Raw genomic sequence first — 27,992 nt, forward strand, 5'->3', positions numbered from 1 at the left:
TGTGCAAGTGAGTACATTGCCTATGTATAAACGGTCATGAGATACTTTTTTCTTAATTTTCTTATGATTTTTACGTTTTTCAATTGTAATTGAAGGCCGTGATAGACACTAGGCAACAGACAACATCATTTTTGCACATACAATTCATTTTTTGTATGGAAACAGTCGGCTAGGGAAAGTTGCATTGGGGAAAGGGCAGCTAGATTACGACCTGAAATCGATTGTATAAATCATTGTGATATTGCGGTTGGCAATTGGTTGCTATTAGCTGATGACAAGTGAATGGTTTTCATTTTCGTGGTCGAATATTCACTTGATTAAAGCGTTATTTTCGGCTGCCGCGGTCTGGAAATATACTATGCTATACACAATATGTATCATGTACTATTTTTCATCAGTAAATATAACTATGTACCAGGTATACTGAAATCAACAGTTGGCTATGCTTGTTGGTGGGCGGGCAATGCTCTCGTAAATTACTTTGTTGGGCGCTCCTCACAAAAATGGAATTAAAAACTGACCACCTTGGGCCTATTGCCCCTATTGCAGAGTGATTGTAGCAAAATTCGAATCAGAGAAAGGAAAAGGTAGAAATGGGAATAGAAATGGAGAGAATGTATTCAATAATGGTGATTGGTGAAGATTGGGAATGGAGAGAGCACAATAAAAAGAAATGTTCATGAAGATCTAGTGAACTCCATATCCTTGTAGGATCTCTTTCCTTTTTAAGAAAATATTTCATTATTCATCACTGGATAGTCTTCCTATTTTACAATATAATTCCCTCACACATGTTCAACGAAACATACGTGTAATGTAGATGTGAACGTGTTCAAAAATGTAAATAAGCATAATATTGATGGATGGGATATAATGATATTTCAATTTGAGACTGGTGGAGGAAATGCGAGAACCTCTAATGCCTTTTTCGAATAGATGGATGCATTATGATAACATCATTTGCAAACTGACACAATGCAAAATCGAAGTGGTACAAACTAAAATCCGAAAAGAGAGAGGTAAAGAAAAATAGACAACTGTTGCTAATGCAGAGTATTTCTTTCTAATGTCTGAGAGAAAAACACAAGCTGTTTAGGATACCAGAAGAAGATGTAGGAAAAACTATAGTATGAAGTTGAAATGGAAAAGGACTGTAGGATTTTTTTCATATAATTGAGGCGAAAAGAGATGTAGAATCTGTATATTGGGAGAAATTATGATAGGGTGATGGAAAGATGAAGATTGAGAAAGAGATATTATGTAAAAAAGATGAGAACGATAAGCTAAGAATGAGAATATTCAATTATAACTTTTATGGTTTTGTGAAAAAAGGTAGAATTGAAACAAAAATAGATAACTGTGAGAATATAAACAGAGGGTTGGATAATCTATATAATACAAAAGGAAAAAAACTGGCTTATACACGTACGGGATAGGAAATTCACGAATGCCGCATCATTACTTCTGAACTATTGGACTGATTAACTTGAAATTATTGAAATCTATAGATTCTTTATTTAACGAGGATGGTTATAGGCATATTTTCTATTTTTCAAGATTTCATTACGTCAAGTGTCCAGTTTGTCAAGCTTTAAATTGGACATTTGCGGGCGGAGCACTGATTACCTGCTAGTACATAATAAAATTCTTAGTAAACATTGTATAAGATGTTTTGTAGTCCTCTTGTGTAGAAATTATGTAACATGAAAAAGTAAATGGAGTAGAATTTAAGTAATTGAACTTTTTGGTGAAAAATGTAATTGAGTTGAAAAAAATAAAATACCTTCCTTTATAGGGAAAGGGAGGAATTAAGTGATGAACGAGCAGTAAGAATATGAATGAGATGAAAATGGTAATATCAATAGCGAGTGAATTTGAAGAGAAATTAAAAAGAATAAGGGCAAATACTGTAAGTGAGTTTTAACATGAGGTCGAAGAGTGAAAATTTTAAAAAAGGAGGAGCTAAGGAAAAGAATGGAAAAGAACAAGGGACAGGTTGAAGTAGCCGAGAAGAACAAGATAAAGAAGTATAAAAAAGGTTGTCGGATGATTTCAATCCAGCGCGTGCACAAAAGAGGTTTGGCAGAAACAAAAAATGAATGATATTGTTAAAGAGAGATAGAGTACGAGATGAAAGGCAGGAGGAGAAGGAGAGAGACTTGAGCTTCAGCCAGAGATGAAAGGTAATAAACAGCTTGGCAATAATGAATTCATAAGCCAATTTGTATGTTTATGAAATTGCCTCTGGATGAAAGGCAGAAGAAAAGACTTATAGCCCCATTTGGATGAGAGGGCGCCTCTTCAATCCCTTTACAGTCTGGCCGAAGCTAACTAAATCCTCAAAAGCATACTTTCTTCCAGGCAGGTATCGAAGAACTGTTGCAGTGCGGTTTCAAATCAAATCAAATTTATAATATAAATTACATTTTTATGGAACAATTTACATCCGCAAAGAAAGAAACTGAGCGCGGATGAGAGTTGTGCTAGTCGTAATATTATTATTTTAACATTCCTATTATATTCTTTTAATTATAACATTCTTAATTTCGATTGTGATTTTAGTATTTTGATTTATTTTATGTATATTGTGTTGGATTGAATAAAATTATTGATTGATTAATCATAATCCAGTGATATTGTAACACTGAACTCAACTGAAGCTTCTATGCAACCCTATACAGTCATAGAAGGCGATTGGGAGGCAAAGCCCGCCTCCCATCTGCAGCGCGAAACGCGGAAGCTGCAAACTCACCCTACTGGGGGTGCGGGGAGCGAAGCCCCCTGCCGAGCGCGAAGCGCGAGTACAGTTTAAATCTAAGAATTAGATTTAAAACTGTAATCTGCGTGACGTTTCCAATCCTGCGTTCCCGCAGCAGCTAGTGAAGCTACTATTCCTCGTGTGCAGCTCGCTTCAATCTTATCGATTTTCATTGTCAGAACTAAACGACTCAAGAACTAGACCTGATGGTCCACTCTATCCTCAAATTCGAAAAATTATAAAAAGAATCATATCAGATATAGCTTCGTCAAGTGAAAGCTGTATCATTGAATAAAAAATCTATTGTTAGATGTTGTTTGTTGTATGTTATTTTATCTATTGTTTATTCTATGGTTGTATTGGAATTAGAATTTTTCATTAATCCGTGCTGTATAGGATTTCTCAACTCTGACTAAACCGCTTTGAAATCTCCGTGAAACTCGTTTAATAGAGTACAGTTTTCTCTTCACGATCGTTGAGAATGCTGCACAAGAATTTCATTAGTGACATCAAAGGCTACAAACAACGGAATTTCACAAAGAGTGTGTCATTTTCTACATAATTTCTCAAAGAACATGAATGGTAGCAGCAACGGGAACAACACTGACACATATACTCTTCAAGTGGAATAAAATGTTCAAGCCACCCTCGGGTCTGATCACACGAATGCATATATGCATAAATGCATAGTAAAAATATACATACACAATACATATTATAATAAATGTATAATTTTGTAATAGTATAGACCACCTTCTGAGCGAGCCTGTCAACCATGCGCTTTTAACGTACTCTTCAGCTTGCTGCCGACTAACTTAGCATTTACCACATAAATGTACATCTTAGCTTACAACTTGTACACATATAAACGACGTGTATATGGCAAGAGGAAGATGTGGGAGGGCACATGTTAAAGCATGACAAGTATGGTACATCCCGCTGAGGTCCTTGTACAGTATAATATCCAGTATATTTAAGTTTATTATAGAATGGGAGAGATGCACTGGGCTATAGCAAGCCTTTATGGAACAGCCTTGTCTTATAGACACAGCCTTAGCAGTCCCATATGAGAGACAATAAAACGGCTGCTACAATTTCATGAATGGCAACAGATTTTAACAGCAAGATGCCTCGAGTCTGTCTGCCTTTCACGTAGAACAGCGGTTCTCAACCTGGGGTATGCGTACCCCTTGGGGGTACGTGAAAAACTTCAGAGGGTACGCGAGGTGAAGCCAAATGATTGAAATATTACATCTTCATTTTGCATTATTCTTATAATTTTATCGTGTTTTGTTATCCTGAAAAAATTACTTTCTCAATGGAATACGGAAAGGATTGTTTATTCATGAGACCGGAAGCGGAAACCATGGTCACAGTAGAACTGAAGGAATACTGACAGATTATATTGTCCACTAAAACAGGAATCCCAATACAGACATTGTATTCTGTTTTACTACAAAAGGAAAATTGTTACTGTATAAAAAATTCATTTTCCCTCAGCCCCTCCGTAATTAATAAGCTTTCTTTCTTCTCTTATAAGTCGTCATAACTCATTCACAAGCTATGACGACTTAAAATAGAAGAAAAAAATAACATTGATAAGGTTGGATGTTATGTACGGTACGTAACATTCGCTAACAGACCCGAAGAATCTACAAGTTAGTGAGCTAAAAAGTTGCATCTAGAGCTCGAACCCTTATTGCGCATGATTTTGGAAGGGCAACGGTGATGGATTTTGGCTGTTTTAATACTCTTGATGATCTCTACAATGAAATTATTTTATTCGACGTAACAATCAAATGGACATTACTAGTAAAATGTGTTAGTAAAGTTTGGGAAATTGATCAAGGAGATATTTCATTTCAGCTGATGTAAAGTGGAATGCACTTGTTCGTGGCGCAAAAGTCTGTACGCACCTGTAGAGATTTTGCTCATTGACTAAGCAAACACTGATCCTATTATTTACTGTCACCGAGCACCCACATTTTCATTCAGTATTGTGGAATATTGTTTACAATTATTAAATCGGCAATGAATCGATATAACTGAGATAATACACAAAAAATCACTGAAAATAACATCTTACCATTTCAAATGTCAGGAAAAATTGAACAAGAGTTTGTAATAGCATAGAATAACCAATCTATTATTCTTCCATGATATAGTGACCAGAAGATTCAGATCTCGAGCTATTATTAATAAAGATGATGACGATGAGTCGATGATGATGATACGTTAGATCAAGATTTTCCATCAATCATTGCCCCATTCACATGAACCAACTACATTGAATGCAGAGAAAACAAATTTCGTACCTTCTCTGTAACATATTTTACAAAGCTGTCAATGTCAGTAATAAAAGCTCCATTATTGTAGAGTGGAGAATCGAAACTGTGATTGTCGTCTGATTGACCATCTAGTTAAATCTATTTGTTAAATATCTAATAATTTTAGATGATTGATTGAAATGGGATAACCATATTTATATCGTATACAACTAAAAAAATAAGAAAGCTCATTTACAAGTTCTGTCAGCTTTGTCATATACTTGGAGATGATATAATTAAAATAGTATATTTTATAGGCTCTGAATCTTGGATACCTAGGAAGAAAGAATGGAGTAGGTTACAGGCTGCCGAAATGAGGTTTTTAAGAGCAGTAAAAGGGTGTACAAGGGAAGATAGGCTTCATAATGTTGATATAAGAAGCGAGCTCAACATAATCTCCATATGGCAGAAGATTGAAGAAAATCGGCAAAACTGGAAAGAGCATGTTGAAAGGATGGAGAGCGACAGGATTCCCAGGGCAGTCATGTTGTATAACCCGGTTGGAAGGAGAAGTGTGGGCAGACCCCGTAAAAGATGGATGTGATGGTGAGTTTGAAGTCGCAACAGGCAAATTGCCTAATCCTTGTAGGAAGACGACGATGACGACGATATTTCTCACTTGTAGAGTCTCTTTTAAGTTAGATAACTTCAAAGATTTCTTATTTGCAGAAGAAATACCAGGCCGAAATCGCACCTATTTATGACTTTCAACCATATATTAATAACTGGTACCATTCTATACGGCATTTACAAACATTCTTCGCATATCCTTACTTCTCTTCACAGCATGTTTGTTTTGTTGCTGTCAGGCGGAGTCCCAGAAGAACCAGGGGTATTCCAAGCATGCTACAACTACAAATAGAAATAATTTTTCTAAACGCCAGGGCGTACGCATGCGCAAGATATCAGGTCTGATTGTCCGATTAGAATAAATCGGAGAGACATGATGAATGTGACTAGATGCTAGTAGAATGGTGCGTAATTTGTGGGTCGATTAAAGAGTTCTCTCTATAGTGAGGAGAGAAGTGAGAGAGAAGAAAGCATAGAGTGAAGAGGGAGGAAAAGAGAAGTGAAAGAAGAGAGGAGAGGATCATACAGCACGTGTGAGCATGACACGTCTCCGGACCACCTGCAAGCATTGATGCATGATACGCATTTATCTAAAACGGGTACATTGAGACAGAGGCAGTGCTACGTCACAGGAAAAAAGCCGAAAAGTGATTGTGGCTGATAGCGGCGATTATCTGTCGCTTCCACTCCAATGAACCTGGTGAGGAATCCTTGTAATCTGTGACGTCACAGAGATCTAAACAGATCTAAAGGATACGTATTCTAAGATCTGAATAGAAATACGCAGAGATACGTTCGAAGAACTGCATACCGATAAGTGAGCTCACTAGCTGCGTGCATCCATGTTCAACATAATCACGTTCTTGGCGGAGGAAGTGAAGTCAACAGGTGTTGTCCGCTTTATTATTATTTTAATTTTCAAATTATTGTCGTTTATTATTCTAGATGGATCTGGTACCGTTCACACAATAATATTATAATGAAGTGATCGAGATTCATTGAAATGCTTTTTTCAATTGCATTGAAAATAGCAATATTTGTCACTCATTATAGTTAGGGCGAGGCCACACGAGCGTTTCTCAGACAAGTCGGCAGGGCATGAAGCTCTCCAATTGGCTGATTATCAGCCAATTCCTGAAATCCAACCTAATCAGCCAAACGGAAAGCACCTAGCCCTGCAGACTCGTCTTAAATCGCCTAAAAAACGCTTCATGTGGCTTGGCCCTTATCGGCTGAGGACGGTTTGCACTGTGATCATGAGAAAGAACATACAAATTATTACTAGACAAAAATAGAAAAATCCTTAAATCCATAGATAAAGAGTGACCAGAAAAACGGAAACTTTTAAAAACGTGATAGGGGAAAAATAATGTTCAATTTCAATTTATTAAATGTTATCAATTACAATTAAATGTGAAAGATAAATCAAATTATCTTTGTCCTTAAAAAGATTTTTTTTTATTAAAAAGATAAATCATATTAATGATTTAGAAAGTTTTTATCTTTTTCAGTTACCGTACTGCCTATAGATGACTTCCTCTTGCACGAATGCGTTATTCAAAACTGTGTTGACTATTCCTCATTGATCGCAGCTACATCGATATGCTGGGATATTGTACATTCCATTCTAAATTCTCTGTTTTAATTCTATTCATTCAGAATTTTATCGAATGAACCGTGAGCGATATCCACACTGCACGAGAATCTCTCGAATCGGTTGCGTTTCCTAGACCCATAGATCGCCAGATTTGTCCGCCTTCGATTTTCTTTCGGAAGAGCTATCTCAAATGAAAGTATTCACAATTACTGTGGTTGAATTGTGTAAAACAGATGATTAAAAATGAAATCCACACAACCCTAGTTGGAATGTTGCAGCGATCGATGAGCAATCTCCATCTCCAACATAAATTTCAATAATGTATTCGTGCAGGAGAAAGCCACCTATAGGAAGAAGGAAGTATTAAAAGAAATTGATAAATTTATCTATTGATCCTTCATTTACAAGTTTATAAGCTTCAATTTTCATGAATAGAATAATTTTTTCCCTTCTCACTCTTATTATATTTGTTTTATGAAGTTTCATCTTATTCTAGAATCTGATACAAAACAGAGAGTATTAAAGTGGAATGATTTTTTCATTTTAAGTGACTCTCTAGTAAATTTCTAGGTCTAACGGTTATTATTTTTTTCAGGTATTTGAGTTCAATGTTCTACATTCTATATAGTAATAATACTGATATTATTCAGTTTCATGATCACAATAATTATTCCCATTTGCTACAATTAACTGGGTTATAATAATCTCTACTTCTTCGAAAAATCAAAAAATGTTTTGTCAATGAAGAAGCAGCAGTATTCTTAACTTGCAACCACACATGTGCTCCACTATTCACTCTTATTAATTAATGGTAATTTATTAATAGTGAATATTTATAATTAACAAGCTTACCCGGCGGACTTCGTACTGCCAAAAAGTCAATTTATCTCTTGTCATGCTTGACTTTATTTGGTGAATCATGAAATTCATCTGTCAATCAATACTTTCATTTACATCTCAATACGGACTTCCTATGTACTTAGTTATGCAGAATTTATTATTATGAAAACATATTCTTCTCAATCAATTGGTAGTAATATCTATAAGTAAAGTGTTGAATAAAAAATAGATGGGTTAATCAGTGTTTCAAAGATAGAAATAGAAATAGAAATAGAAATAGAAATGAAATTTATTCAAGTAAGTTACAATACATTCTGGTTCATACACGAATCTACAATAAATTACAGTACAACAGCCAATTATGCAACAAATTCCACATATTATGAAAACTTATTAATTACAATGAAGATTGAATGCAACATTAGAATATTGATAATATAGTATTGTAAAATACTACATAAATCAGCGGTGTTTCAACAATGAATAAATGATAATTTCAATGAATAAATATACACCCCACTATATATTATATGTGTTGGGGTATAAGTAATTAGTTGTTTCTTGCGTGTAATAATTACTATTTACAAACTTCATTCACTGATATGGGATTAAAGTTTTTTATAATAAAATTAGTAAAAATGTATAATACAAACAAACAAAATTATGGAATTAGTAAATAAATATTAATGTTCTATTAAGGATAATAATAAGAAAGGTTATTTTTAGAAAAATGAAAAACAGTAAAGAGTGGAATGAAGAATAAATAGTTTCAATATTTACAATCTAACTAAATTTTCACAATTTTCCACTCCAATATCAACCAACCAGGAAAATAAACTTTTCTTGAACCTGTGTCTATTGAATTCTTCCCTAATGTAACTTGGTATTGAATTATAAATTTTTGGTCCCAAATATGTGTAGTTTCTTTGCCCAAATGTAGTGTTCATCCTTGGTACTATTGAATACGTATTTCTCTGCCTTGTTTGATGGTTATGATCTGCCAGTCTTATGTGTTCGTTGTTTCTCCTCATTCGCGTGATGATAGCCTGGATGTAGAGTTGTCTTACACTCAGTACTTTACTGTCCTTGAAAAGAATGTTCGTGGGGAATTGATTCTCCTTGAAGCCTATTATTTTTAGTATTCGTTTTTGAAGTTTATAGAGAGGTTCAACATGTGTAAAATTCGTAGCTCCCCAGATAATTATGACGTATCTTAAAATTGATTGCACTAAAGAAAAATAAACAGTTTTTAATGTCTCATAGTTGAGGATTTTACGGAGTTGATAGAATTTGTAGAGAAGCTTCCTGATCCGGGTAATTGATAGATTAATGTGCTTGTCCCATTTGAATTTGTTGTCCACTATTGTTCCTAAATATTTTATTTCATTGACTTGTTGAATTGAAGGGCAATCACACGGGTTGTTGGTGCTTCCACAGTGATGCAGGATTATTGAAGAATCCGGTGGTCTCGTCCGTTCTGTCAGAGAAAAGGCTAAAAATTTCGTTTTTGTTGCATTTACTGTAAGCAAATTTTCTCTTAACCATTTATCGACTTTGATCAATTCTTCCTGTGCCAGATTAAAAACTTCCTCCCAGGTGTTTCCTTCAAATAGTATACACGTATCATCAGCAAAAGCTATTACTCTTCCTCTTATCTTAATTGAACATAGCTCATTTGCATATGCCAAATACAGAATTGGCCCAAGAACTGTTCCTTGGGGAATCCCAAACTTCATCGTTTCCTCTGAACTGAGATGTTCTTCAACTTTGACTTTTTGACGCCGGTCACAGAGGTATGATCTAAACCATGCTAGAGGAACTCCTCTAATTCCCATGGCTTCTAATTTCTTCAGCAGCAAACTGTGATTAACAGTGTCAAAAGCTTTTGCTAGGTCCAGGAACACTGCTGCACATTTTTTGTTATTTTCTAGCTTATCTGTGACAAAATTTGACAATTCTAATACCGCATCTTCTGTACTCCTCCCCTCACGAAAACCAAATTGATTCCTAGATAGTAAGTTGTTTTTTTCCATGTAATTCACAAGACGTTTCTTTACCAGTTTTTCCAAAATCTTAGAAATATTGCTTATAAGTGAAATAGGCCTGTAATTGGTGGCATTTGTTTTGTCGCCTCCTTTATGTAATGGTCTAACACATGTCTCTTTCATAGCTTTTGGAAAAATTCCTTTTGACAGACTTAAATTAAATATGTGAATTAATGGTTTTACAATTACATTTTTTATCGACTTCAATGTTCTATTATTGATTCCATCAAGTCCTGGAGCACTGTCATTTCGCAAACTACTAATAGCTTCAAGAAGCTCATCTTCAGTTACTGGGTGAAAGTAGATGGAGTGTAGAGTTCTTGTAACAGGTTTATATTGGGATATGATTTGGTCTAGTGGTTTTCTTAAGGAATCTATTATTGTCTCCGCCATTTCTTCACCTACATTTGTGAAAAAGTTATTCATGTGGTTGAGCACAGTTTCTGGATTTTCCTTTAGATTGAAAATCCTATCATCTATTTTAATAGCATTCAATTTCATTTTTGTTTTTGATTTAGAGTCAGTAGCATCTTTGATTACTTTCCACATTTTTTTATTATCCTTTCCAGCTTCATACAATTTCTCTCTATAGTATTGGTCCTTTGTTTCATGAATTAAAGCTGTGAGTGTATTCCTATACCGACGATAGAAGTTGGTTAAGTTAATGTTGTTTGGGTCTTCCTTTCTTCTTTTGTTGAGTAGATTTCTGGTTCTTATTGCTGCTACTATACCTCTGGTGATCCATGGTTTGATGGGTTTGTACTTCTTCTGCCGCTGATGCTGCTTGATATTATTTTGTATATGTTGTCTCAGAGTTGATAAGAAGGTGTCATAAGATGTATCTGGATTATTATCTTCTAAAACATGAATCCACTCCTCATTCAGTAGTTCATTCTTCAAGCTATTAATGTCTATTTTCTCGTTTATTTCATGTGTTCCAGTTTCATTTGCACTATTTCTCGAAATATGTTGCACTCCTAGAATTGTGGTGAAGTGGTCAGTTATTGTTGATTCATAAATGATTGGAAAAAGATTATCTCTGGAGTTGGTAGCAATGTGATCTATGCAAGAAGCAGTTTCTGTTGTAGTTCTGGTTGCTTGCTTAATGCAGAGTCTGAGCCCATGCTCGCTTAGAAGATCGCAGTAGTCATTCAATTGATGATGTGGACGATTTGAAGGGTGTTAATATTCATGTCTCCGGCACATATGACTTGTTGCCCTCTTAATTCATTCAGGATCGATTCTAAGTCACTCAGGAAATCTGTAATATCATTGAAGGACGGTGATCTGTATATTGCAAGGATGTTCCACTTTTTGTCTGCTGCATCCAACCGAATATGTAGGACATTTGCCTGGTTAATATGTAGCTCAACACATTGTACATTTATACTATCTTTAACATAAACAACTACACCATCATTTTGTAATGGGTTGTTTATGGTGGAAAATACATCATATCCTCGAATGGACTGGAGTACAAATTCAGTCCTAATCCAGCATTCGGTTAGAATAATAACATCAAAAGAAAAATTAATGTCGCACAATTGAATCATCAGCTCATCAAAATTTCTTCTGATACTCCTTATATTGAGACAGAAGATGCTCAAATCACAAGAACTCAATGCTGCACAAAGTTGTTGACTGTTGTTGATCACTTCATCGTTTATTTCTTCAAAATAATCAAGATCCTCGAAGCTGAGCAAATTTGATAAGTTGTTGTTACTCATTATTTAAACTCTCATTAATCCCTTCCATGTTTCTTTCATTCCAGCTTAAGAGAAACTCTTCACTAACATCCTTTAGTTTTCGAATTAGGGTCAGCACTAAATCTTCTTGCCCTGTTGTGATATATCTGAAGGTTTGTGTGTGTCTGCTCATTGCTACTATTACATGTTGTGTGCTGTTATATATTCCAAGTTGTTTTTTATTGTTCCTTATCAGAACTACATTCTTGTGAGTTAAGCCCTGTGCTTCATGAATTGTATGGACTTTAATTGAAGGGTGAAGTTTTGATTGCAGCTCTTCTAGCACTGTTTTCTTCTCGAGCTGAGTGAATGTAAGAATCAGAGTGTTAGGTTCAAGTGGTCCAAGTTCTCCATTTGTTATTGGAGGTCTGACGGATAACAGGACCTCATTTTTCGTACCAATGTCCTGGTAGTAGCTGGAAAGGATGTAGCAGACGTCTATTGGACACCTTCTAGTTACTGTTTGATGGATTCTCTTCTCACAGAGAGATGAAATGTGTGACCATTCAGCTGTTAATTTACTTCTCTCTATGTAAGGTATTTGGTTTGAATCTCCTAGCAGAATAATCTCAGAAGCACCAGCGAGAGATGAGACAAATCCCACGAAACCTGCATGCATTAATACTGCTTCATCTATGAAAACACGTTTGTACTGCTTTTTTGATCCGTTTATTATAAAAGATGAAACTGTTCTATAATCCTGTTTAATTATTCTTTCATATTTATTTTTGTGAATTCTATTCACCTCTTGCCTAATTTCATTTATTCCAGCTCTTGTCTGACACAAAATGAGATCTTTACCTGGTGTATGTTGCTGAAGGATAAAGTGAGTTTTACCACACCCTGGAACTCCATCCATCCAAGTTATTTTTGGCATCTTACAATTTGTGATGTCAACTTTTAGAATATTCTTCAGTAGCTCAGCATTCAGCATGATTTGGGTGTCTCTACTGACTAGAATATACTTTTCCTTAGTTAAGAATGACTTTGTTGTTTCATTGTAGGGTACGTATTTTCCTTCATTTTCAAAACAGAAGCCCATTCGATATGTAGTGGATGTCGGCCACAGGAAAGTCTTAAGTCGATTGTCGTAGATGTTCATCTCGTTTCGCCTTATCTCTTGAATACATGCTGCTGAAGAAGAGATATTACTATTCAGTGATGATAGTACTCCCCTATATAAATCCGCATTCAGAACATCATACTGTTGAATAAAGTTCCTGAGTTCTATCATACTGTTCAAATAAGCATAAAGAATAGAATCATACGGTAGGTATCCTTTTGGACAATCTTCAGAGCCATCGTTTTCATGTGGTATATCCAAGAACTTTAGATTGTTTATTCCTCTGTAATAGAATACATAATTCAGGTTTTTAGTTTTAATTACTAAACTTAAAATGTCCAAGCATGTAAACTCGGAGTCAATATCAAAAGAATCTATTCCAATCGTAATGTTGTATTTATTTATCGATGCATATTCGTCTATTACCAGTAAGAGGTCACGGATACCTAATTGAGCCTCATTGTTATTATTTTGCGCTAATATCAATGTCAATGAATTTTTAACAAGATGAAAACGAATTGAGCTATTATTTACGTTCCGTAAATAAACAGTAGGTAAGCTATTGTATTCATCTTGACTCAGCGTTTTCTTCTTGATTGAATGTGCAACGCCTTCTGAAATACGTAAACTATTTTTATTCCAGCGAGCTAATGATAAATTAAAATCTGTATATTGACCAAAGCTGAAAATCAAAGACGTCCTACTTTTCGCTGACTGTTTTATTAATTCTGTTTTTTTAATAGATGATAGGAAATCTTGAATATCTATTTTTATATTTGATGCTGTGAATTTATTTGATGATTTTGAGCTGGAAATTCTATTTTTAATCTTTTTAAGCACTTCCATAATTTGTTCGATCAATTGATTGTTGCAATGCTTTCACATAGCTGGGACACTTTAGATAGTTTACTTTGTGGTCTGAGGGTTTATCAGCTCTTTTGCAGTTAAAACATACTGGAGGTTTATCGATTGAAGGGCAGGTTTTGATGTTGTGTCCTGTGATGGAGCAATGACCACAGATATCTTCTTCCTTTTTACAATGTTTTGTGATGTGCCCATAGACTTGACATTTATAGCACCTTTGCACTGCATGGTAATCATTAACTCTACATGATGTCATATCTATAAATATTTTTTTCTTATTAATTATTGCTTTCCTAATTTCGGGTTCACATTCTACTACCCAATGCACGGAATCCTTGTTTTTCGGCCCTAATTTGAATGATGGCTTGCAACCTTCTTCAAATTTTTGTTTTTCTATTCCTGAATTGACAAAATTTTTGTTATATATTTCTTCAGTTACCTCTTTGTTAGTGAGATCAGATGGAACATCATAAACAATTATCCTGGGTTTTTTATTTTGGGGCTCAGTTATCTTGATTTGATCATTATTTACAGCTTTATTCTTCAATAATTTCTTTTTGTCCTCTAGAGAATCCAGAACAATGAGTAAACCTCCTCCTCTAACGGGTACTGTCTTTTTTATTTTAATGTTATCCTTTCTCGCGATGTTGGTTTCCAGTGTTCCTTTTTTTCACTGTCTTGTTTCCCATTACCGGTGGAATTTGAGGGTTTAATTAAGACTACCTGTTCTTTTGGAAGGATTTTCCTGACTTGATTATTGGACTGGGGATCGCTTGAAGTAGCTTTTTTCGGTAGTTGTATCATGTCTGCGTAAGTAATAGGCCTGTCTTTATTTTTAATTTCCTGAACAGATTTGCTTATGTCCTGTAATGAGTCATGAATTTTCGGATGCCCTAAAGAATCACTTATTTGGCTAATAGTAACTGCTCTCGTTTCTACTTTCACGATTACCAATGCTAATTTTTGAACTAATTCTAAGAAATTATCATATTCGGCTCTGGAAACCTTGTTTTTTTTAAATTCTGACGAAGCCCATTCCTTGAATTCCGAAGAGATACTCTTCATGTTCATTATGTCTGTGTTGAATTCACTCAGCAATAATTGTTCAACAGTTTCCATTTTACCTGGTTGTTCTCGTACTTTGAGTCCTTGGTTCCCTGGAAAGTTATCCTCTTCTTCCTCCTCCTCGAATTGCGGGATCAGTCCATCCGGTGGTTTGGTTGGTGACCTCATCTATCCGACGACGATGACGTATGAAGATAGCTGCTGTATGGTTATGTTCCAGTGACCCACTTATTGATGAACGATGATTGTTTTGAAAACTATCACTACGGTGAAACTAAACTACTAAGATGTTTACTCTACGAGCGCTACTGTAAGACTGATGAATTTAAGAATTTATGAATTTAAGATGAATTTAATGTTTTCATAGTTTGTGATTGTCAATAGATGGTCCAGGAAATATGCAATTTACGATGAGTTACACAGAATTCCATATTCTTTCCATCTTCCATATTAGGATTAATATAAGCTAAGCTAAATTTAAAAAAAAATGTAAATTAGTCTGTCATTCGTCAGTAATTAATGAATGCATTATGAACAACTCTCTTTCATAAGGTGAATAATTTTCTTCCAACATTCTCCAGTTTCTCAATGATAGGGAGGTGATAATTATTATTTGTATAGGTCTTCTAAGGAACGATTATCTATAGCTGGTAACAATCAAATACACTAACTTCAACTCCATACTACCGTTTTAATACCAGGGGCTTGTTTCATAAAAATCTAGAAGACACTAACTTAATGCAGGAACAGCTGATTTAAACGCCTGTATTGAGCATTTAATAGGAGTGATGCTTATAAGAATTAACTTTATTTATTACCAAAGTTTAAATTTAATAAGTAATGAACCTAACTCAGTGAAGTCGCTCTATGACATGAGTTAGTAATTTAAATATCCCCATTGAAGAGGACAACAGCAGCCCACCAGAAAGGCATAGGACACACGAGGCAAATCCATGCCACATCTTTAAATTTGTGAAAAATCTACGCACATGAGTTACTGAAATATATAATTTCTTGGGAGGGCCCTCAGTGCAACGAATTAATAGAAATTTCACGAAGCTAGCTTGTCGAATGTTTTACTTAAAAATCAAGCTTGATTTAAACATAAATGCGCAAGTATTATAAATAAGGTAAAAGTCCCATTAAGATAAAGATGAGAATTGAATGTTAAATTATATATCACTATTTGAAATATTAAATATGCTCATTAAATGTATATTAATATCAGTATTAGTATAATAAGAATTATAGAAACTCAAAGTTCATAAGATAAATTATTTATCTAAATTCCACTGACAGCCGAACTTATACCCTGATATTTAATATTTAAAGTATCTAATATTATTGGAATATTGAATCATATAATTCTAATTCGATAAGCAGAAGCAAGTCGAATGATTGAGCTACAGAAATTTTTAATGTATGCTGATATAAAAATCATGAAATTTATTAGTTGATGCTATTAAGCAGAATAAGAGTTTTAGTTGAGCCATCGGTGATATTTTTCTTGTATATTTTCTCATATTATGTTTGCATTTATTGTTTCATATTTTATTTTTTGCTCGTTGATTTCATTGTAATTAAATATTTACATATGAATGGTGTATATATTATAGATTGAATGGTGTATCTTTCATTTTTAATCCTGTCTTCATGCATGACCAATCTTGTACTAGTATTTTTATTTATTATAATTGATAAATTAATAGAACTACCAACCAACTATATTCTTCATTGAATAAGTTGGATAAATCAGCGATATACAGTGTCGATCATTAAATCTTCAGAAATAATACGTTCTCAAGATTTATTTAAATGGTTCAACCCAATCACTGAAATCAAATTGGCTGAAATACAGGGTTTTTGTTGCAGACGAATCGAATAAAGTATTGATTGTATCATCATCATCATCGTCATGAATTCCGCATTGATTGTATGGCCTCACAAAACCTAGCATCAGGTAAGCATTCTTATTGAGTTTGCAATCATTTCACTATAACTATATTCTTCCTATTTTTTTTTCATTTTTTGCTCTCTACCACTTGACTGACACAAAACATGACAAACAAATTTGGAACTGGTTGCCCGATTAGAGACGTTTGTGCAGGGAATCACATCCTCCCTTTACCATCGACATTTAATTGATTAATTAAGCAACATAAACGTTAATTAGAGGATTGTTGAGATGGATATAACAAATGGCCGGCACACGATACGTTACATACACCCTCTTCTGAGCCCGGGCCACAATCGACATGTTAATGAGATGCTTGGGTTCGGTATCCTTCTAAATTCATTTTTTATCCTCTCATCTTCTTATTATTTTTCTACTATCTCTTCTTCTTCTCTTCTTCTTCTTCTTCTTCTTCTTCTTCTTCTTCTTCTTCTTCTTCTTCTTCTTCTTCTTTATCATCTTACTATCACTACATTCTTACTCTTCACTCATTATGATGATCAGCTCGAGTAGGTCTATGTCCTTTTGTCGATAGTATCAAATCAATCCCAAACAGGGATCAGTGCTTGTATTGGTTGCAACTTAACCCTCCTTCATCGCTGATAAAAAGAAAAAAAAACTTGGGAATGTATGTCGCTTTCATTGTTTTGCCACCATTTGTCTTCAGTCATTGAGTAGCCTGTCAATCTTTTCTCTATAAGTGTTCTTTGAAATATATCTCCAAGGTATTCCTTGTACTTTGTGATTTCCTTGTCAAAGTTCTACAGGTATATAATGCTTGGAGGTTTCTAGCAGATCGGAAAATAGGAATACAACCCCTTTTCTCTTGAATCTTCAATACAAGCAGCTGGTTGCATTGCAATCCATTGAGACAGAAAAGACTGTCAAAAACCAAAACTGTTACATGGAACTGGAAATGAACTCTCATTACAGAATGATACACGGAAATTAAAAAAGTTAGTACTCTACAATCAGCTATCTTTAAATTCATTTATTAAAAATCGTAAAACATTCGAAAAGGTACAACAAGTTGAGCACAGAAGAGGGCTCACCTATTTCAAAAACAGTACAAAAATAATATGAACTTATCCATTATGAGTGATTCTGGAAAGAGATTGCATCTTGAGAACGTTGCACATTAAGGCTGCTCGAAGTAATGCAAGTGATTGAGTTATTGACTTCTATAATGTTCAAAGTATTTCTCAAAATCTTTTATAAATATACCAGCACAAACTTTTTGTAAAATAACAACAAGCAACACCATGTTGCCTGCAATTGCTGAAGTTATTTCTCTTCAAAGAGCGATGAATCTGCTACTCCTGTGGAATTTAGCGACGACTCCGCCCCATCCAGTTGCTATGGTAACAATTGCCAGCCAAGAGAAAACGGAGCAAGCGCCTAGCTCTGAATTTCCCTTCATCCCTGAGATTTCCCAGCAGCCCACCGCGCTAGCTCCCTTTTCGTGATTCCTGTTCAGGGGAAGTTGTTGTTTGCATAATTTTGATGCTGAGACGCATCCTTAGAAATCAAAGAGAAACGGCGGGACCCGTAGGATGTGCAAGGAACAACAAAGATCCTTCCTTCCCTCACTATCAACAATCTCCATATTTCCTCTCCTCAATCTTCCTTTTCACGCCATCTCCTTTCTTCTCTGAAACATTGCCAGACAGACAGGCAGCAATGGTGAACACGTTGTGGTTCATCCCAGCATGCTGTGTGTTCTGCATCTCAAACCTTGCTAATCATTTCGCTTCATTGGTACTTTTGGCTGCCTCCACTTAACCCTTGTTTTGTGGCCGCCAAACGCAATATTCGTGTCATACTTGAGGGCAATTTGCATCAATCGTAAAGCATTAGGAGTTTGATTCTTGAACTGGATAATATATGAGTATAAATTTCCTCTGAATTCAAACCACAGGCTTCAAGTGGAATGATAATCTTCAGTTTTGATTTCAATCACGAAATGTAAATCACAGCATTGTATAATATTAAGTAATGAGTTAGTAATTCTAATTCTTGAGGATACTCGAACAAAAAAATCCAATAAAACTAACAATGTACTAAGAAGATGAAAAATGTTTCTGCAAGTCAATGTCCCTGACTTATTTTATTCGTTTTAAGTTCCACTAATTTTCATTACTCGAATGATAATTAATTGGTAGTTTCACAATTTGAGTTCATCCATCTATTACAAGAAAGAGCGTTTGAATAGCAAGCCTTTGGTAGAACATCTCTTCACAAACTTTTACAAAATCATAATAATGGATCAACATAGAGTTAGTACTGCAACAGCAGTGATCGATTCGTAAGCTCACTAGTGACAAAATACGGACAGGTTCACTACAACTGTCAAAATAGAGACGAGTATCAGTGCGACCTGTGAATGAGCCCAAATCGATGGCCCAGCACTTCATTGTAATCGGCGGTCGTCCATCCACTAGAGTACCCAGCCCCCGTAATTACGCACTCGGCCGTTCTAATCTCCTCCAGGAGTTCGGCTTTCCCTCTCTACTCCCCCTCACTTACTTCTTCTCTCTCTCTTATTTCTATTTTTCGTACCCTACCACAATGCAGATACTCCTCAATACTTCCCTTCCTGGTATTTGCCACGTTTTCTCTCTCACTTCTATTTTTCGTGCCTCACCACAATCAGATACTACAAGTGCAGCATTTATCGGCTTTACTAGTGGACAAAAGAAAAAATGAGCAATAATTGCAGGGTGAGACAGACGTAGGATTCAATGATGCTACATCTACTATATATTTTCTATACTTAGATACAGCGGGTGGTAGGGTTGCGGCTAATCTCATAACACCCTTTCTGATCTCTTGAAGTACCATTTTGTGAAGAATAGAGGTGAGGGTTGCTAACCTTCGTTCTTGTAACTATCACATATTCAACTCTTAATTTCAATCTCGGTATTTCGGCAATAAGTAGGCATACAATATTCTCAATTTAGTATACGCAATTTCCTATTCTTAGCCTAATCATCCCAATTAAAAAAAAATACCCAAATTTAAATCATATTATGAATTTCTTATTTCATAGTAATTGGATTTCTCACACAAATGTATTATCACGACAGAGAATCCATTCAATTTATCAATCACTCATTTTTCATTATCATTTTATTCAATTCATTTATCAATTCAAGAAACATGGGGTAAATACGAATAGAATAAAATTTATTCTGAATGACGAATAAACCCAGTAGAGTGACACCTCAAATTTGTTGTTGGATTTAATTTTCAACCAATGCATCAAATTTCACAAACCATCCTTAAATCCCAACTCTTACATTCATAATTGATGACATCTTCAATGAGAGCTTCCATGACACACTTCACAAAACACATTATCAAATCTTCTGACTCATGAAAAACAGGTGAAAAGTCACTAGTGAAAAGCCATCCACACAGATTCTCACCTATCATCCTAGACTGTGAGAGAGTTCATTGGCCTGGAATCATCTAGAGCAGATTACAGATTGAAAGGCTCACTGGGAACTTTGAAACGTCTCTCCTAAGAGAAATCTGTGTGGACGAGGCTGCAAAGAGAAGCGCAAGCAGTGGTTATGAAGAGACCAAAGTCAAAATAAGTTGGATGGAAGCAATTGGTTACGCGTGTCTGCCTACCTCTTGTAGGGGGTGGTGTGACTGCCCGCTGTGCTCACGTGGACACGACACGTGTGTTGACCCCAGGACACGTGTCGGGACAGAATTCAAACGTCACTTATTATACTAATATTAGGTCGCGACCAACGCTGCAAATCCCAATCACAAGTTGCTCTTCAATTCGATGCCTGGGGGCTCAAAGTTCTTCCTCCAGCAGAAAAGATACAGTAGCAGCAAGTGAGGCGTGATTCCCTCCTTCCTTCTGACAGTGGTCACGTAGGATGTACCCTTGGAGGGTTAGTTTACACGCACCCCTGGCGTGTCCCGCTTCATTCAATTAATTAGTGAGTCTCTCTTGTGTTTTGACGCTCGCTTTCCGCCTCAAATCACGGATGGACCTTCTAACGTAAAATATAGTCTGAAACTAAGAATTTTTTTATTTTCATGATAGTGTGACATCCTGCATTTATTGAAAACTATGAAATAGAAGATATTATTTATTGTTAAAGTTAGAAAGAGTATCAAATGCACTGTTACCTCCGAAGCGATAAGGCTAACTTATCAACAGCTGAGACTGAGATAAAGAGCACCGTTCTATCTATATATATATTATAAAAGCGAAATGGCACTCACTCACTGACTGACTGACTGACTGACTCACTCACTCACTCGCAGAACTAAAAATCTACTGGACCAAAAACGTTCAAATTTGGTAGGTATGTTCAGTTGGCCCTTTAGAGGCGCGCTAAGAAATCTTTTGGCAATATTTTAACTCTAAGGGTGTTTTTAAGGGTTTAAAGTTCGTCTTTTAGCATGTATATTCTTCTTATTCTTTTAATTATAATGGAAAAATGTCCATACCATATGTTAATATAGAACTATAATCTAGAGAGTGTACCTCTTCGAAACAGTTGTTAACTGGTAACTAAATTAATAATTTTGTGAGGTTGGCATTAAGTTGAGTTGACTTTGTTAGGTTGGCACCAAGTTGAAGATTGAAATGCATTTATCGCGGAAAAATTGATTGGGCACTGCTACTTCAATCAGAGCTATTCCTGGGAATATTATATTACTAGCCGTCAGGCTCGCTTCGCTCGCCATATCCGTTTAGCCAGACGTTTAGTCTGGACCCCCGACTGGATCGTCCTAACATAAATGATAAAAATGCTCAAATGAAAAATGCAGGCGAGCAGAACGAGCCTGCTGATCTCATTCTTGGACGATCCAGTCGGATATGGTGAGCGAAGCGAGCCTGACGGCTAGTATGGCATATTTTGAAAGAATTATTTATTGAAAAATAGTAATTCATTCCGAATAATTTATAAACTGTTTGGAGTCAACTATCAAATTTAGAGGTTACAACTTTGTTAACATTATTGAACAGCTTTTTTGAATGCAGTCAAAAAAATTAGCTAAATGATTCTTTGTACAACAGACTTTACGTTTGAGATAAAATGAAAATTTAATTACTTCTAAGAATAAGAATTATTGTAAAAAGTATAAGAATTTCAATAAAAAAAATGTTTATCATTGTTAAAATTATTTATTAATGTGAATATACAACATGTTTAAATGTAATAAAAATGTGCAAGATCATGGTACAAGCATTATCAATAAGAGCAACAATATTCATTATTTGTTATTTATGATTAAAATAAGAATCTTTTATATGAAATATTAATATTATATGATTATTGTAAAATTAACAAAACTGATTGATGTATGAATCTCTGTGACCAGTCTAAGCCAATCATAAGTCAGAAAAATAACACCAAAAAGAGTCGACATTCAAATATGGTGGTCTAATCTGTTATCAGCTACTAAACTGGTCTTATTATATTATGTAGTAACACATGAACGTTGTATAAGGGGAAAGATGAAGAAAGTTTATTTATTCATAAAGGTAGATAATTTAATAATATTCATTGTAAAACAAGAACTATTTTCTTACTCGTCTGTGACGTAATGTCTATGTCATACAAATTCTACCAATAGCAGAATTTCTGTGCAAATTAAGTAAGACAGAACTATTCAGCCAAAAGCTTAGAGGAGCAAGAAATCACTTCCCTTTTGATTCATTCACGAAGCCCTTATTTAAAAGTTACCATTTTGTAAGTAAGATTCTTGTTCGTTAAATTTTATGTATTTTTAATTATAAGCCAATACTTGAGGCAATATTGTTTATTACATTTTGAAATTATTTTTCAATTGATTGCTTCCTGGAAATTTAAATTTCAATTGTTCACTATTTAATTGGTGAAGGAAATAATTTGTAAATTCCTCACGTGCTGAAGACCAGAGCTTGGACGAGCCACCGATTATATAAATTGATTTAAAGAAACCACTACACCAGGAAGGATCACGTGAGTTATCTTTTTATTTATAGGGCCCCAACCTTTGCTTCGAGCAACTGCAGTAATTATTTCAATTTTTTACTTCGTTAAATGATTGGCCACGTCGACAAGCGCTTTTAACAAAATTATTAAGAATCACACTGAATCAGAACTGTAATTTTCTTGGTTGATTAACTGTCCTCATCTGCCTGAACCACGACCTTGATTTAGTGTCTAATATTGTAATATCTTTGTTGAATTATTTTAGACATTTAGTTTCATTTATAAGAATTTTTAAAAATCTGTAAAACGTGCATGATAGCACAGCATCAAGCACAATTTGTACTTTTTAGCACAAGCTCAATTAATTCTGTCAACATTAAATTATTTGAAACCTGTTTATCAAATTCTGAAACATTGCACTGTTTGTCAATTATTATTAAAATTCATTATATTTCGAATTTCGTAATTTGCTTCCTGAGTTCGATTATTTCTTTAGCTCTTCAAATTTGGTGCCTGGCACGTTCGCTCTTATTAGGAGCCGATCAAAGATAATCGTTGAAATAATTGATCCAAATTTGGACAAAGTAACAGATTTGAGTGAAAATATTGAGTGGGGTCAGATCGAGATTGCTTATTCTCTGTCCTTACCTGCTAATATATCGGCTTTTATCCGTGCCCAACTTCAACTTAGGAGTAAACCTTCTACTACAGAGCAGATGCAGCTGTGGTAATAATTCCATAAAGTTCGAAAATATTCTGATCTCGAAATATTTTCTGAACGGCATTTGGTCTATTGAACCTATCCTAGCCCTTCAGAATTTATTAGAGACACAGTCCCGCAAATTATATGCATCGAGGTTTTCGCTCAACCTGTCTGGTTTTATATACCATTTTCAATACAGGTAATAGTTTAAGATCACTGAACCCAGTGTTCAGCAATCGCTTCACTGCAACCTACATTTTCCAAAGAATATTTATCTCATACAATCAGTCATTGGATGAATCAAGGGTGTGCGAGAGTTTATGCCTGCTGTGGTTTGGACGATTGTATTAAATCTTGTACTGACTCACTCAGTCTGGTGTCCTTATAGTGTTCATTCACACGCTTGCAAATTTCAAGCTAGAACACCGAGGATTCAGTACAAGATTTTTCATACATGTGACGTCTCCATCATCTGGGGCATTACTCAAATATTATCAACAACCCCCCCCCCCCCCAAGGAACATTATATGATTTGCCGACGCAACGTGAGGCATTAAACATTGGGTCATTATAATAGTCACATTCTCGTTGAGTCTTATTTGGTTTAGATAGTTGAATGATCTCTCTGCTTCAGATAGGTAGTTCTTCTCTGTTCTCCAGTTCTTAATATGTATAGTTCCTTTGCATTCTCGAATGGAATTGTGTTTTGACGTTGCTATTAATTTATGTGAGTGAACTAGTCAAAATCTAGCCTCAATACCATTTTAGTATATTTACTATTTTTCTGCTAATAGTGATACCTAAATGAGCTCTAGGCTTGTGCGTGGATAATGAGACTGATGGTGATGAGTGATGATGACAGGCGTGATCCGAACCACCAGGTAGGGATTTTAAACTCCTAAATCCTACTTAGATTTTTCATTTCCAGTTTGACTTTATGGAAAATATTCCTGGATTATATTTGATCACGTTCTCGACTTTTCTATCAATATCCTTAGATTTTTTCGTGTGTAATTGTTTTGTGTGAAAAATCAATTTAAACAGCAATGTAGAAAATCCACATCTTAAAGGTGAGAAGTTTTAGGAAATTGTTTTATTGTACACATTCAATGATTGATCAATATTTAGTAATTGTAAGCGATACTATTTTATGTTATTATCATCCTTTTTCAAGAAATTTGAAAATTCTAAGTCTTTGGTTTAATTTATTACAGTTCTCTTCCAAGAATGATACAGAATGTTATGTGTGCGTTGAGGGATTGTTTCAAGGGAACACTCTCAATCGGTAAGATCTCTTGAACATTTTTAGCAATCTCTTCAGTCCACGTACATTATCCATTACATTAGGCTGTTTCAGCTTCTACATTGGTCAGTTACTCAGGAGACAACATAGTAAGCAACTTGGATGCACATGGTTTGTCCCACAAATTATACTCAATGACCACGTATTGTCCACTCTACAATACACCAAATCATGTGTACCATACAACCAATAGGATGATAATCTATTATCAATCGTAACAGGTAACAGTAATCTGAAGCTATTGTCTCTATTGATAGTTTAATGATTAAAGCTCTTGTCTTCATGCAGGGAGGTCTTGTCACAAATGCAAGTTGCTTGCTTGACTCGATTTCTCTCCAGGAAGATGGACAGTCAAGCTTTCTCTTGATCCACTATTTGACTGCATCAAATGCTACTCTAACATAAAAGTTTGCTTTATGCTATCAATAAATTCAACTGCATCATAAATTACTTTTGCTATGAATTATTTATTGAGACTACTTTTTCTAATAAAATACATCATTATGGATGTAGAATTTATTTTAAACATAAACATGATAATATGTAGAAAATTAAAAGTTCAACAGAAATTTTATAAGTTTTTAAAGTATTATTCACGAGTACGATATTTCATTTATACAAGTATCAATAATTTGCTGTTATATACTTCATTAGATTGCAAAATATTCTGTTGGATTGAGAAATGTTGAAAAGTAGCATACACTTATCTTGGTCTACTATATTCATAAAAATTGATAGAGGAATAGTTTCGTGTTGTTTTGTTCCTTTATCTGCCATCCGCCCATGTATATTGTACAGTATTTGCAGACTCTAGATTGCATATTGTTGAAGCATTGTGGTGACAGCTTTTTTTTTTTTGAAAGGTTACTTTATGAATATACTCCTAAGCTTATTCAATAATTCTTGGAGCTGTGAAAATATCACCATCATCATCATCTTACGTTCAAAGATTAGGCTATTGCCTGTTCCGACTTACAAACAGCTTATAGTTATTTGAGTTCAAATGAGTTATATAAAAAGTTATTGCAATCTCTTACGGTGCCTTCCAATTGATCTCCTGCCTTCTGGTCTATAATTTAATACTTGTAGGGAAAACCTTTCTGCAGAAATTCTTTTTATATGTTCCTTCCATTGAATTCGGTATTCTGTAACTTTTTCATTCAAATTGTATATTCTCAGCTGTAGAAATATTATGCAAACTAAGCCTATATTTTTAAATTCTGCCAAAACTTCATCTTAGCCCTTAGCGGCTGAATATAAGAGAAATGAAAAACTAACATTGTGAGTTTCTCGGATGTTGACTAGCCTGTAGCATTCAGTGGTGTTTTGGATATATAATAATTCATGTAAATCGAATAATAATCTAAACTCTGGTCGGTTGGTTCCAAATATATCAGTTGAACAACTAATAAACCGACTAATTGACAGGAGTTATGCCCCTGAATTGAAAAGACGCCCGCGCTGAGTTCAAAAGAACGTTCCCAAGTCCCAACTCAAATAACGAACGTCGTCCCTCCCTCCCCCCTCGAACACGGACGCCAGTGTTTCTAGTCTGTATATTTTATTATTGGCCCCCGGCAGTCACTTTCTGTAGCCTTCTGTTCGAATGTTTTAGAAATAATATTGAAAGGAAAGGAGAGAGAGGAAAAACCAAATAAATGTCTCGTTGTGTAAATAATAAATAAAAAGAGAGCGTACAATGCAAAGGTAGTACTGTTAACGTGCCCAGCATGTTTATTACAGTGGTTCCACCTTGCTTGAATATTATTATAACTGCTGATGGAAATGCGTATCATGAATGCATCGAAATGCATGATAGATGAGTAAAGAAGAATTTACCACTCATCACATTTGAATTAATCGGATAAAATAATAGTCCAAGCAATGAATGCTCAAATAAAGGTATAGAGGGAAAAGTTTGGAACATAACTTCCAACTCCACAGCTCTTTTAAGGATATTAAGAGGATAAACATATCAGAAGTCATCACCCCTACCCCCTGTGCTACAGGGGTGGGGGTGGTTTGAAAGTACCATTTTTTTTCATTTTTCGCATATATCTCGGAAACTATGAATCTTATGAACATTTGTATTCTGTGCAAAATTGAAGCTTACAATATTACCAACATCGTTTGTCTTCTACATTTTTACCATATCTCTCATAGTTTCTGAGATATCCGCTCTTGAAGGTGAGACATTTTTTTAAAAAACACTTCTGGCTCCAATTTTTTCATCTTTTCGGCCTTATAATTTTTGAACGATTGATGAAAAAATCCATGAGCTAATAGAGCATCAAATTATCTTCAATTTCATGTATATTTTCGCTATTTTACGCATTTCCCTACGACTGTTGCAGCAGTTTTAGTGTTGAGAGTGAAATTTACTGTTCAGCAACAATAGATCAGTTGACAATGAAATTTGGATGGAATGTTTGGAACACAATTTTCGACTTTGCAGCTTTGTTGAGACTAGTTTGGAGGTGAGCATATAAAAAATCTCAACCCCTACATCATGTGCTGAAGGGATGAGGATGGTTTGAAAGTTGAATTTTCCACTTATTTACTTACATGCTTATATCTAGGTAACAATGTGTTCTATTGACATAATTAACTACATAAAAATTAAGCTTAATAAATTTCCTATAAGTTTTGTTTTGCAGAGAGTTTCGATAAATCCGAGATATTCGAGATATTTATGTTCTAAAGTGATGCATTTTCGAAAAACGAGTTTTTCTTTCATTTTTTCGCTCTTTCAAGTCTTATAACTTTTCAACAATTGATGAAACAAGAACGTGCTAATAACGAGAATGTAGAGCACTAAATTATCTTTCATTTCATGTATAATTTGACTATTTCACACATTCCCATACGACTGTTGCAGCAGTTTTAGTTTATCCTCTCACTATTCTTAAAAGAGCTGTGGAGTTGAAAATTGTGTTCCAAACTTTTCCCTCTACAATCTTTCGTTGACATTACTATAAGTAAAATGCTACTATTATTGATTGAGAAGAACTAGACATTTTTGAGATGAATGTTGGTTCTGAAAAGTTTGTCCATTATTTTTCCATGTTATTACATTGCATTTGAAAGATTCAAAGTGTTCTAGAAATGAGTATGAGAGTCGAATTGGACCACGTAGGTGTGGGATTGACTCATCAGCGATTTTTGAAGTCTGTAAATGTCTTCAATCAATTTTACAGTTTAAATTAT

The 27,992-nt window shown here is 34.8% G+C and overlaps 1 protein-coding gene across 1 annotated transcript in view; it reads left to right on the forward strand.

Moving 5' to 3' along the window:
* LOC111052593 (LIM/homeobox protein Awh) overlaps positions 1-27,992 on the forward strand; it is a 247,677-nt gene that overhangs the window by 68,381 nt on the left and 151,304 nt on the right. The window contains exon 2 of the mRNA XM_039430661.1: positions 16,747-16,834. The gene's annotated coding sequence lies outside the window, so the exon portion shown is untranslated. The remainder of the gene's footprint in view (positions 1-16,746; positions 16,835-27,992) is intronic.

The sequence above is a fragment of the Nilaparvata lugens genome, chromosome 6 (genome assembly GCF_014356525.2).
Source record: "Nilaparvata lugens isolate BPH chromosome 6, ASM1435652v1, whole genome shotgun sequence".
Taxonomy (NCBI): domain Eukaryota; kingdom Metazoa; phylum Arthropoda; class Insecta; order Hemiptera; family Delphacidae; genus Nilaparvata; species Nilaparvata lugens.